This window comes from Phoenix dactylifera, chromosome 1 (genome assembly GCF_009389715.1).
Source record: "Phoenix dactylifera cultivar Barhee BC4 chromosome 1, palm_55x_up_171113_PBpolish2nd_filt_p, whole genome shotgun sequence".
NCBI lineage: Eukaryota > Viridiplantae > Streptophyta > Magnoliopsida > Arecales > Arecaceae > Phoenix > Phoenix dactylifera.
This window is the reverse complement of record NC_052392.1, coordinates 22,006,637-22,018,775: the sequence shown is the minus strand read 5'-3', so window position 1 is coordinate 22,018,775 and position 12,139 is coordinate 22,006,637. Positions and strand designations below refer to the sequence as shown.

At 44.3% G+C, this 12,139-nt stretch overlaps 1 protein-coding gene across 2 annotated transcripts in view; it reads right to left on the bottom strand.

Annotated features, from left to right (window-relative positions):
- LOC103711504 (CBS domain-containing protein CBSX1, chloroplastic-like) overlaps positions 1-12,139 on the bottom strand; it is a 32,894-nt gene that overhangs the window by 13,300 nt on the left and 7,455 nt on the right. The window lies entirely within an intron of this gene.

The following is a 12,139-nucleotide window of genomic DNA, read 5'->3' as shown; positions in this document are numbered from 1 at the left end:
AGAAAGCCCAATTTTTCTCTCTATTTCATTGTAAAAGAAAAAAAGGAAGGAATGCGGGGTCATGGAGAGAAGATAAAGGAAGGAATAAAGGTTGCAAAGAATTCAAAGGAAAGGACAAAATCTTGGTTTTTGGAAGAAGAAAATGTTGTAGAGTACTTTGCTGATTAAGGTATTCATCATTTCATAATTTATTTGGGAGACTAGTCTTTTAGATTTTTTTAGAAAAAAAGGAGTTTCAGCCATTAGGTTTTTCAAAATAAAAATTAGATTGGTACTTATTGTAGACAATGGTGAATGTATTCAATTAAATCCTTCTGTTGGTTGCCCTTGAGTTTTTTTTTTTGGTCTTTTTAATGTATTTATTAAACATATAGAACTTTAAATATGAAAATACCAAGATCTAGTTCTCTAAGGGATTATTTTATATCTGTTTTGAAGTAGCTGTTCTACCGGGCACTACACCTGATGGCTGAATTACAACTTTTTTGCCCAGGCTAGACACAAAATTTTAGACCCAAATTTTCATGGATTGAAGGCCTATGTCTAGATTTAATTAAAGTAAAAAGTTCCAATCCTAGGCCAACTTTTCATAGCTATCTTTCTGATGCCAGGAACAAATAAAAGGGGAAGACCAACACAACGAGCAAACCAAAACCACCCAGAAATCTGAGAATAATGGTAAACCCAAATTTCCAAAGACAAAAACAATAGATAGATAAAAACTCACTACCCAAAGGAATCCACCCAAGAGATATAGAGTTTGATAGAAAAGAAAACTCAACACCCAAAGAAATCCACCATAGGGATATAGAGTTCTAGTGATCACCACTCAAAGACAATCTCCCTGAGATACAAAGCAAGAACATGCTCACCACCTAAAGAAACGCCTAGAGATACAAAACACCCAAAAAAAGAAACTCGTCAAGCCAAAGGCTTAATCCTTAATTCACTCAAAACTTGAAATTAAATTCTTTGAAAATATAACATAGGGCATGCCATTATATAGGCACGTTTGGAGTGCTTTTTTAAGCAATTACAATAAGTATTCCTAAACTTAAGGAGAAAGAAAAAAAAGACCATAATTAGGCGTTCCATAGGAAAGAAAAAAAAAACACACCATATATTGGCATCCCAAAATTAGTCTTTGCTTAGGCATTAATCAAAAAAATAAATTGCCATAGACAAAACTTCTTTTTGGCTCCCCCGGTTGAAAGGACTCTCCTTAAGCATTCGTGTCATGAGAAAAAATTTCTTTTTTAGTTTCTTCGGTTGAAAAGGACTCTCCTTAAGCACCTGTGTCATGCTCCTCCAGTTGAAAAAGACTCGTCCTCGAGTCTGAACCAGCTTCATCTTCATTTCCATGATAAGGGGATAAGTCAGATACATTGAATGTAGCTGAAACACCACAGTCTCCTGAAAGTTCAACGTTGTAAGTGTCACGCCCCCGCTTCTGCGGAGCACGTGAGGCACCCAGTGCCCACGTGGGGGCCACATGAGGGGAGACCGCGGGGCTTCCCTGCCAGATATTGTCCGGTTCCGGGGCTTCACGCAAGCGTCCTTCACCCCTCCCCGATTTTATTTTCCTCCCAAAACGCGTCTGCAGGATTAGGAGATACCCGCCTCATATGCCCAGGCTCTGGAACGAGTCTTTCCGACGTGGGACTATTGGGCCTCACACCCTTCCCACCATCGGACAAGAGCCGTCCCCGGCTCTGATACCAAATGTCACGCCCCCGCCTCTGCGAGGCACGTGAGGCACCTAGTGCCCACGTGGGGGCCACATGAGGGGGGAACACAGGGCTCCCCTGCCAGATATTGTCCGGTTCTGGGGCTTCACGCAAGCGTCCTTCACCTTAATCCAAGGGGCTTCTCGTTTTGCTTGACAATCTTCTCTCTAATCTGCTCATGCATCTTCTTAATAGCCTTGGCTCGCTCATCGGCATCTTCGTTGAATTGTTGTGTTGAAGGAATAAGCCAAATCCAAGGGGCTAATTGGATTAAGGCCATACGCTGCTTCAAAAGGACTGCAACCAGTAGTTTGACTTGCAGAACGGTTGTAGGCAAACTCCGCCTGAGCTAACACAAGATCATACTAACGAATGTTTTTATCCATAAAACTCCTAATAAATTTTTCAAGCTTCGGTTAACAACTTTAGTTTGACCATCGGTTTGAGGATGATGTGGCGTGCTGAAAAGTAATTTCGTTCCAAGCTTTCTCCGTAAAGTGCGCCAAAAGTGACTCATGAACTTAGTATCTCGATCTGAGACAATCATTTTGTCACGCCATGAAGTTGCACAATCTCCCAAAAGTACAAGTCAGCTACATGTGAAGCATCCACGATCTTGCTACATAGAACAAAATGCGCCATCTTCGAAGAACGATCAACAACGACCATGATAGAATCCTTGTTCCTTTGTGTCCGTGGCAACCCCATCACAAAGTCAATGCTAACTTCCTCCGATGGTGAATTTGGAACTGGTAATGAGGTATACAAGCCCGTGTTTTGTCCATAACTCTTGGCTATACAACAAGTCTCGCAACGCTCCAAGTGCCTCATAATGTCTCGCTCATTCTAGGCCGATAGAAATGAGACGCCACCAACGAAAGAGTTTTGTCTCGCCCAAAATGTCTAGCTAGGCCACCTCCATGAGCTTCTAGAATAATTGCCTCTCATAATGAGCATTGAAGAATGCATAACCGATTGTCTCTGAAAAAAAATCCATCCTGCAAGACAAAAATGATTAAATGACCCTTTCATGCATTCAGTTAGAATGGTACCAAAATATGGATCATCTTGATATAGCTCCTTGAGAACTTTAAAGCCTAAGACCTTCACTTGCATAGTAGACAACAAGGAATATCTTCGACTTAGCATGTCGGCCACCTTATTCTGAAATCCGGACTTATGCTTAAGGGTGAATGAAAAGGTCCGCAAAAATTCTACCTACTGAGCATATCGTCGGTTCAACCTGTGTTGCCTATTGATATACTTCAGTGCTTCATGATCAAAAAAGAGAACAAATCCCTTGGGCAAAAGATAGTGGCTCTAGTGATCCAAGGCTCGCATGATGGCATAGAATTTCTTGTCATAAGTAGAGTATCGCCTCCGAGACTCATTCAATTTTTTGCTGAAATAGGCAATAGGATTACCTTCTTAACTCTAAGGACAGCATCAATCCCCACATTAGATGCATCACAATCTACTTCAAATAAGCCTTCAAAATTCGACAATGCTAAGATAGGAGCTTTAGTTAACTTTCTCTTCAAAATCTCAAAACTTTTCTGAGCTTCTTCAATCCACTTAAAGACCCCCCCCCCTTTCAAGCAATCATTGATAAAAAAATAATATTACTGAATTTTTTTATAAATAAATGATAAAATGAAGCTAACCCATGAAAACTCTAGATATCTTGAATGGACTTTGAATAGGCCAGCTTGTGATAGCCTTCACCTTGCTTGGATCCATCTTGATTCCATCACTTGAGACCACAAAGCCTAAGAAGATGAGGCTAGTAGTGCAAAAGTGTGGAGTGATTGGTTATACCCCTATTTGATTTTGATGAGCTCAAAGCATTTGAGTATATTTCATGTTGTACTAATGAATTCAATCTAGTGTTTCAGGCAAATATATGTGAATTTATCTTTAAGAGCATCGAGCTTTTGTTCAAGATTATTTGGCTAAGTGTTGAACACAATTAAGCCAAAGTCTGAAGCTCGAGTCGACTCCGGAAGCTTGCGAGTCGACTCCAAGTGTTTCAGAGGTTCTGGCACAAGCTCGAGTCGACTCCGGTTCACTACGAGTCGACTACGACTAAGAACAGACAGAAAGACAGAAAGATGAATTTTAGACCCTGTCACCGAGTCGACTCCGACGATTTCGAGTCGACTCCGATGCTTGCCGAGTCGACTCCCGACAGTTTCGAGTCGACTCCAAAGGGTAACAGACAGAAAGACAGAACGATGGTTTTTGGACCCTGTTACCGAGTCGACTTCGAAGGTTGGCGAGTCGACTCCTAAATATGCAAGAGTCGACTCTCAGAGGAAAGCAGACTGAAAGGCAGAAAACCAAACAAAGTGACTCTGTGAACGAGTCGACTCCGAGAATACGAGAGTCGACCTCAAGTCAGCCGAGTCGACCCCAACAAAGTACGAGTCGACTCCGAGGCAGTGGAACTCGAAAGACAGAGGATCAGTTTGCGGACTCTGAGAGCCGAATCGACTCCAAGATAATCCGAGTCGACTCCAAGGCAGTTCAACTCCAAAGACAGAGGATCAGTTTTTCGGGCTCTGAGAGCCGAGTCGACTCCAAGATGATCCGAGTCGACTCGAGAAAGAAATGCAGAAATATAGATCTCTGGAACCCTGAGAACGAGCCGTCTCCAAAAGTGCCGAGTCATCTCCAGATATTGGCGAGTCGACTCCAGAACGGGACAGCACTTTAATTCAAATCCCGAACAGTGGGCGAGTCGTCTCCAGTAAAGCAAGAGTTGACTCCAGCAACAGCCGAGTCGACTCCAGATCGAGCGAGTCGACTCCGACCCCAACGGATACATTGTCAGGAAGTTGCAGACTGTGCAGAACGGCCACAAATTAGTGTCTAACGGCTAGTTTTCAAAGGAGACTGCTTAAATAGCCAAAGTGAACAGTAGTAGACACCAAGAGAGTTACTCCATTTGTGCATTAAGTGTTTTCCATCTACCAAGAGTCTATTGATAGAAAAGACAAGCAAAAGAAGGAAGAAACACATTCAATACATTCCTAGAAGTTTTTCCTTCGCATTCAAGGCTCTTCCTCTGATATCAGATCTTCAGTGCACTCAAAGAGGAGACTTAGAGTTCGAGAAGCCCCTTCTTCCTCTTCCAAAATCTGTTTGAGGGCTTCTAACTCTACTCTATTCATATTAGTTAATATTTGCTTATTAAGAAGCTTTTCTTGTAACTTTTCCCAAACTATTTTCTTACTTGATTCAATCAGGGGATTGAATCAAGGGTTGTAAGGTTTGTTGGTGAGCCAAAGTTAAAACCAACGGTGTAAGGGTTCGATTGTGATCCCGGAAAAACAATTGGGTGGTTCTAGTCGGTGAGCCTGTGAAAACCGACCGAGTTCGTTGTGATCTCGCAAAAACAACAAGTTGGGTTGTGAACTTGTAAAACAACCGGCTGAATCCAAGGGACTATAGTGAACTCCCAAGTAAAGCTTGGGGAGTGGACGTAGGAGCAAGGGTTAGCTCCGAACCACTATAAATTGGTTTGTGTTTGTATTAGCTGCTGTCCTCTCTCTCTTTATCGCTCTTCATTCACTTCATCTAGTAACTTAACTAGTTTGCTTGTAATAGATTTAGTTAATTACTAATCATAGTTTTTAATTGGTCGAGATTTAATCCAAACCCAATTCACCCCCCCTCTTGGGTTGTCTTCTTGGGCAACAAGTGGTATCAGAGCCGGAGCTCTTATATTAAAAGAGTAAAAGATCAAAATAACAACCCCTTTTGGATCTTCTCTTAGTGAGGGGAAATCCACCAATAGGCCTCCATTCTTCAATGGAACTAACTACACATATTGGAAGGCTAGAATGAGGATATTTATCCAAGCCCAAGACTATGATGTTTGGAGTATCATAGTTAATGGACCATATATTCCTTCTATCTGTGTAGATAACATTTCTATACCCAAGCTTGAAAAAGATTAGGATGATAGTGATAGAAGGAAGGCACAACTAAATGCCAAAGCAATGAATGTGCTATTTTGTGCCTTAGACCCTAATGAATTCAATAGAATCTCTACTTACAATTCTGCAAAAGAGATATGGGATAGACTTGAAGCGACCCACGAGGGCACGAATCAAGTCAAGGAATCCAAAATAAACATGCTAGTTCATAAGTATGAACTATTCAAAATGGAATCTAATGAAACTATCACTTGCATGTTTACTAGATTTACTGATATTGTCAATGGCCTAAAAAGCCTTGGCAAAAGTTATACTAACAGTGACCTTGTCAGAAAAGTTCTTCGATCTTTACCAAGGTCATGGAAAGCCAAAGAGGGAGATGAAGCCAAGCTATCCCTACACGCATTGTCAGGAGTGCAACAGCTTTCAACTATGAGGCTCAGGGCATGGATCGGCAAGCACAAGGTATCATTGTTAGTCGAAAATGGGTCTTCTCATAACTTTATAAATTCTGGGATATTCAGAAGAGTAGGCTTGAAAGGAGAAGTCATAGAGTCGTTTGATGTAAAGGTAGCAAGCGGCGAAATGCTTACATGTGAGGAGATTGTCAAGGATGTCCGACTAAATGTACAAGGGGTCCGAATCAAAGCAGATTTGTATGTGCTCCAGCTTGTCGGGCTAGATGTAGTCCTTAGCAATATATGGCTACGGAGTTTGGGCAAAGTAGTCACCAACTATAGCTCCATGACCATGGAGTTCAAGATCGGGGAAAAAAAGAAGCGGTGGACAGCAACTTGCAGCAAAAAGGTGTGGCCTTGTGAGGCCAATGTGCTTGAGCGATGGTGCCGAGGCGGAGCCAACTGTTTCACCGTATTGCTGACTAGCCACAACCAAAAGGAACCCAACTCTCGGCCACAACTGGGCATGGAGTTGGAGGCACCGCCTTTGCAAGTTCGGCGCCTACTGGAGGCACATCGGGGCGTCCTGGAGGAACCCACATCCTTACCACCACGACGGACCTTCAACCACCCCATCAGGTTGAAGGATGAATCCAAGCCCATCAACATTCCACCATACCGGTACGCACATACCAAAAGAATGAAATTGAAAGGCAGGTGGACACCATGTTGAAACAGGGGCTATTCTGCCAAAGTTCAAGTCTCTTTTCTTCATCAGTCCTTTTGGTGAGGAAGAAAGATGGAACGTGGCGCTTCTGCACCGACTACAGGGCCTTAAACGAGGCCACTATCAAGGATCGATTCTCTATCCCGACCGTGGATGAAATGCTCGATGAGTTGCATGGAGCAAAGTACTTCACACAGTTGGATCCGAGGGCCAGTTACCATTAGATACGGATGCGGAAAGAAGACGTCCACAAGACGGCCTTCCGTACTCACTCGGGGCACTACGAATACCTAGTCATGCCGTTCGGCCTGTGCAATGCACCGTCAACTTTCCATGCGGCTACAAAATGAAGTGTTCCGACCATATTTACGAAGGTTCGTGATAATTTTCTTTGATGATATTTTGGTCTATTCTAGAACCATGGACGAGCACTTACAGCACCTGAATCGAGTCCTACCAATCTTGGAAGAGCATCACTTTCATATCAAGCCTTCCAAGTGTGCCTTCATCCAAGAAGAATTGGAGTACCTCGGGCACATTGTCTCTAGAGACGGTGTGCAAGTTGATCAAAGGAAGATCGAGGCTATGATCGATTGGCCTCTACCGAAGGACATCTCAACCTTAAGGGGATTCCTTGGGCTGACTGGATACTACCGGCGGTTCGTGCAGCACTATGGGTTGATCGCAAAGCCGCCGCCAACATGTCAAAAGAAGGATGAATTATAGTGGTCCCATGCAGCAAGGGAGGCCTTCAACAACCTTAAGAGGGCCATGACGCAGACCCCGGTGCTAGTGCTGCCAGACTTCAACAAAACTTTTGAAGTATATACTGACGCAAGCAACGAAGGTATTGGGGCTGTTCTTGTGTAGGAGAAGAGACCGTTGGCCTACATCTCCAAGGCTTTGGGGCCAAGGAAGAGGGCCTCGAGTACCTATGCAAGGGAGCTACTGGCGGTAGTTCATGCGGTGAAGGCATGGAGGCCCTACCTCTTAGGCATGCGTTTTACCATCATTACAGACCAGCAGGCGTTGCGGCATTTCCTACACCAAAAGATCGTAACACCAGAGCAACAGAAGTTCCTTGTCAAGCTGCTGGAATTTGAGTACGATATAGTATACCGGCCGAGCAAGGAGAGCAAGGCTGCAGATGCACTGTCTCGAAAAGAAAGCAGCCAAGTTCTATGGGTTTCAGAAGAAGATGGACAATAGACTTGTGCTGCTATCAGCGGAGCAGATTGGCGGATTTGGGACCAAATCTGCGAAGCCACTAAATTAGATGCTTGAGCCCAGAAGATCCAGGAGAAAATTGAAGCATCTACGGGAAGTGTTGCCAACTTCAAGCTAAGGGACGGACTGATCCATTACAAACGAAACATTTATGTTCCTGACGTCCCTAATCTGAGAAAGAGCATCTTAAACCACTTCCATAACAGTAAGGAAGGGGGTCATTCGGGCTGGCTTCGCACCTATTTGCATGTGAAGCATTTCTTCTTTTGGGAGGGACTGAAGCAACGGGTCAAAACCTTGGTGGCTGAATGAGACATGCCAAAGGATCAAATATGACCCAAGAGCACCCTTGGGATTGTTGCAGCCACTTCCATACCGAGCCTTATTTGGGAGGATTTGACCATGGACTTCGTAGAGGGATTGCCGGCAAGCAAGGGTTACGAAGTGATCCTGGTGGTGGTGGATCGGCTGAGTAAGTATGCACATTTTATTCCCCTCAAACATCCTTACACAGCCAAATCCGTAGCCAAAGCATTCATGGAGATGGTGGTGCAGCTACAGAGTGTCGAAGAGCATCTTCACGGATCGGGACAAGATCTTCATGAGTACCTTTTGGAAGGAACTGTTCACGCTGCAAGGAAGCAAGCTGAAATACATTCTCATACCACCCGCAGACAGATGGTCAGACGGAGGTCATTAATAGGACTCTAGAGCAGTATCTACGTTGCTTCTGCCATGAGCAACAGACACGATGGAAAGATTACCTTACATGGGCTGAATTCTAGTACAACACTTTCCATCATTCTTCTATTAAAATGAGTCCTTTTGAGTTGGTGTATGGGAGGCCTCCTCCACTGTTAACTTCTTATGAGAGAGGCACGGCCAAAAGCGACGAGGTTGAGAAGGAACTGGTGGCAAGAGACAAAGTCTTTGCAAATGTTAAAAGGGAGCTTCGGAAGGCGCAGGAGAAAATGAAAAGATACTACGACCAAGGTCGAAGAGACGTTGCCTTTGAACCAGGCTAGTATGTCTTCCTGAAGCTAAAGCCTTTTAAGCAAAAATCACTCAAAAACAAGTTCAGCCACAAGCAACCTCAAAGATATTACGGGCCATTCAAGATTGTGGAACGTATTGGAGAAGTTGCCTACCGATTGGAGCTGCCAGCATCATCCCTACTCCATCCAATCATTCATGTATCATGGCTGAAAGAAAAAGTAGGTAGCCCAACTTTAATTGAGCTGGAACTACCATCCTTTAACGAGGTGGGCCAATTGCTTCTTCAACCGATTGAAGCCCTCGAGTACCGAATACGGCGAAGAGGACGAGTTCGACAGAAGGTATGGCAAGTCCTTATTCAGTGGGGTGGATTGCCAAGAGAGGATGCTACTTGGGAGGACTACGATGAGGTAGTCCGGAGGTACCCGAATTTCATCCTTGAGGACAAGGATGTTCTTGAAGGAAGGGGGATTGATGAAAACCCCTGTAAATAGCGCTGTCATGGCACCAAGCCAGCAAGGTCCAGGCAACATTCGGAGACCAGATCGGGTAACTGACGAGCTTAGAGGGCGGCCAGGCTATAGCCGGCCAAAAGAACCAAAAGCAAACAAGTGCATGCACAAGCCATGACCAGTGCCTGTGTGCGGCATCAGCACTAACATCAGTGTGCAAGATCAGCCCGTGTGCTAGAATTCGCGCCATCAGCCCACCGGGCGCTAGATCGAACAAACCCATCCGCGCACCCGCAGCATCGCGTGCCAGGTCGCGCACAGAGGCAGACCGGACCAGCCAAACAAGGCAACAGCTGAGCACGCAACCCACCAGCTTCTGTGCGCCCGTCCAGCCGCGTGCGCACATGCGCGCGCACTTGTCTAGCTCACAGGCCGCGACAGCAGCTGTTCCTACTACCCCAGCGGGGCATCCGACCAAAGCCCACCCTAGGGGTTCCAAAGTACCGAGGAGCATTGCAAACGGGGCTGAACCGTACGCGCATCTTGGGCGCACGGAAGGCGCATCCTGGCCATCTGCACGCGTGCTTGGCAATCTTGCCCGTGCGCACAGTTTTTCTTCAAGCCAGATAGCGCTCGTATGCCCAACCGTGCACGGGACCCGACGGCCGCGTGAGCCAGGCCGGGCAACAGAAGATTATTGTCAGCTTGGAGTTGGCAGCTGTAGTTCTTACTCTGAAGATATGGACGCATTATTTGTATGGAGAACACTGCAAGGTTTTCATAGGCCATAAGAGTTTAAAATATATCTTTACTCGGAAGGAGTTGAACCTAAGGCAAAGAAGATGGCCGGAACTATTAAAGGATTATGACCTGACTATCAGTTATCATCCAGAGAAAGCAATTGTGGTGGCTGATGCTCTGAGCAGAAAACTTTAAAGTGAATTGGCTGCTTTGATCACTACACAAAAAACATGTCTTATTAGATCTAGAGAGATCTGGGATCGAGGTATGGCTACATGATCCTACTCTCTCATTGTAGCCTACTTTGATTGAGAATTAAATTATCTCAGAAAGAGGAATCAAGAGTTACAAAAGATCAGAGAAGCTGCAGAGTCAGGTGTATAGTTGGAATATCAGATATATGAGGATGGTTCTCTAAGGTTCGGTAATAGGGTATGTGTGCCAAAGGTTCTGGAATTGAAGATGGAGATTCTTGATGAGACTCATAATTTAGTTTATTTTGTGCACCCAGGAGGTACTAAAATATACCGAGACTTGAAGAAAAATTTCTAGTGGACATGAATAAAACGAGATATAACTTGGTATGTCACTCAGTGTTTGGTGTGTTAGTGAGTATCAAAGACCTGCTGAGCCACTGCAGTCTCTTCTCATTTTCCAGTGGAAGTGGGAGCATGTCACCATAGATTTTGTGACTGGCTTGCCTAAGACCTTTCGGGGTAATGATGATGTATGGGTGATTGTTGACTGGCTGACCAAGTCAGCACACTTTTTACCATTTAGGATTGGTTTTTCTTTGGAGAAATTGGTAGGCTTATACATAGAGCAAATTGTGAGACTACATGGGATTCTGGTTACTATTGTGTCTGATAAAGACAGTAGATTTATGTCACAATTCTGAAAGAGCCTTCACAAAGCCCTTGGTACCAGATTGAACTTCAATACGGCCTTTCATCCATAAATTGATGGACAATTGGAACGAACCAACTAGATCTTAGAAGATATGCTAAAGGCTTGTGTCATAGATTTGGATGGTGCATGGGATGGTTACTATCACTAGTTGAGTTTGCTTACAATAATAGTTATCAAGCTAGTATCCAAATGGCTCCTTTTGAGGCATTATATGGCAGGAAGTGTCGATCTCCGATTTGTTGAGATGATGCAGGGGAGAGAAAATTATTGGATCCAAAGATAGTACAACAAACGGTGGATAAGATTCAAGTAATCAGAGAACGACTTTGCACTGCTCAGAGCAGACAAAAGGGTTATGCCGATAATAGAAGAAGAGAGTTAGAATTTCAGGTTGGTGATCATGTTTTCTTGAAGGTATCTCCCACTAAAGGTGTGATGAGGTTTGGAGTTTGTGGTAAATTGAGCCCTAGGTATTTTGGTCCATTTGAGATCTTGGACAGGGTCGGAGAGGTGGCGTATCGATTGGCATTATCACCAGCTCTATCAATTGTACATAATGTATTCCATGTTTCGATGCTAAGTATGTTCCAAACCCGAATCATGTGGTAGATATGAACCGTTGAGTCTACATGAAGATTTGACCTACGAGTTTTCGATACGAATTGTGGACCGAAAGGATCATGTATTACGACATCGAACCATTTCTTTTTTTCAAGGTACAATGGAATAATCATTCAGAAAGAGAGGCTACTCGGATGCTCAAAGAAGAGATGAAGATTAAACATCCGCAGCTTTTTGAAATTTCAGGTATGTTAATTTTGAGGACGAAATTATTTTAAGGCAAAAAGAATGTAATAGCCCAGATTTTTTTTTGGCTCGTGGGCCGACACAGAGTGGCCAGGCCCAGTCCGACCCGTGACTAGCCTAACTCATGGGCTTGTGCACCGGCCCGAAGAGGCCAGGCCCATACCGACCCATGCGCGGCACATGAAGGGAATCGGGAAGGAAGACTCTGGCTGGA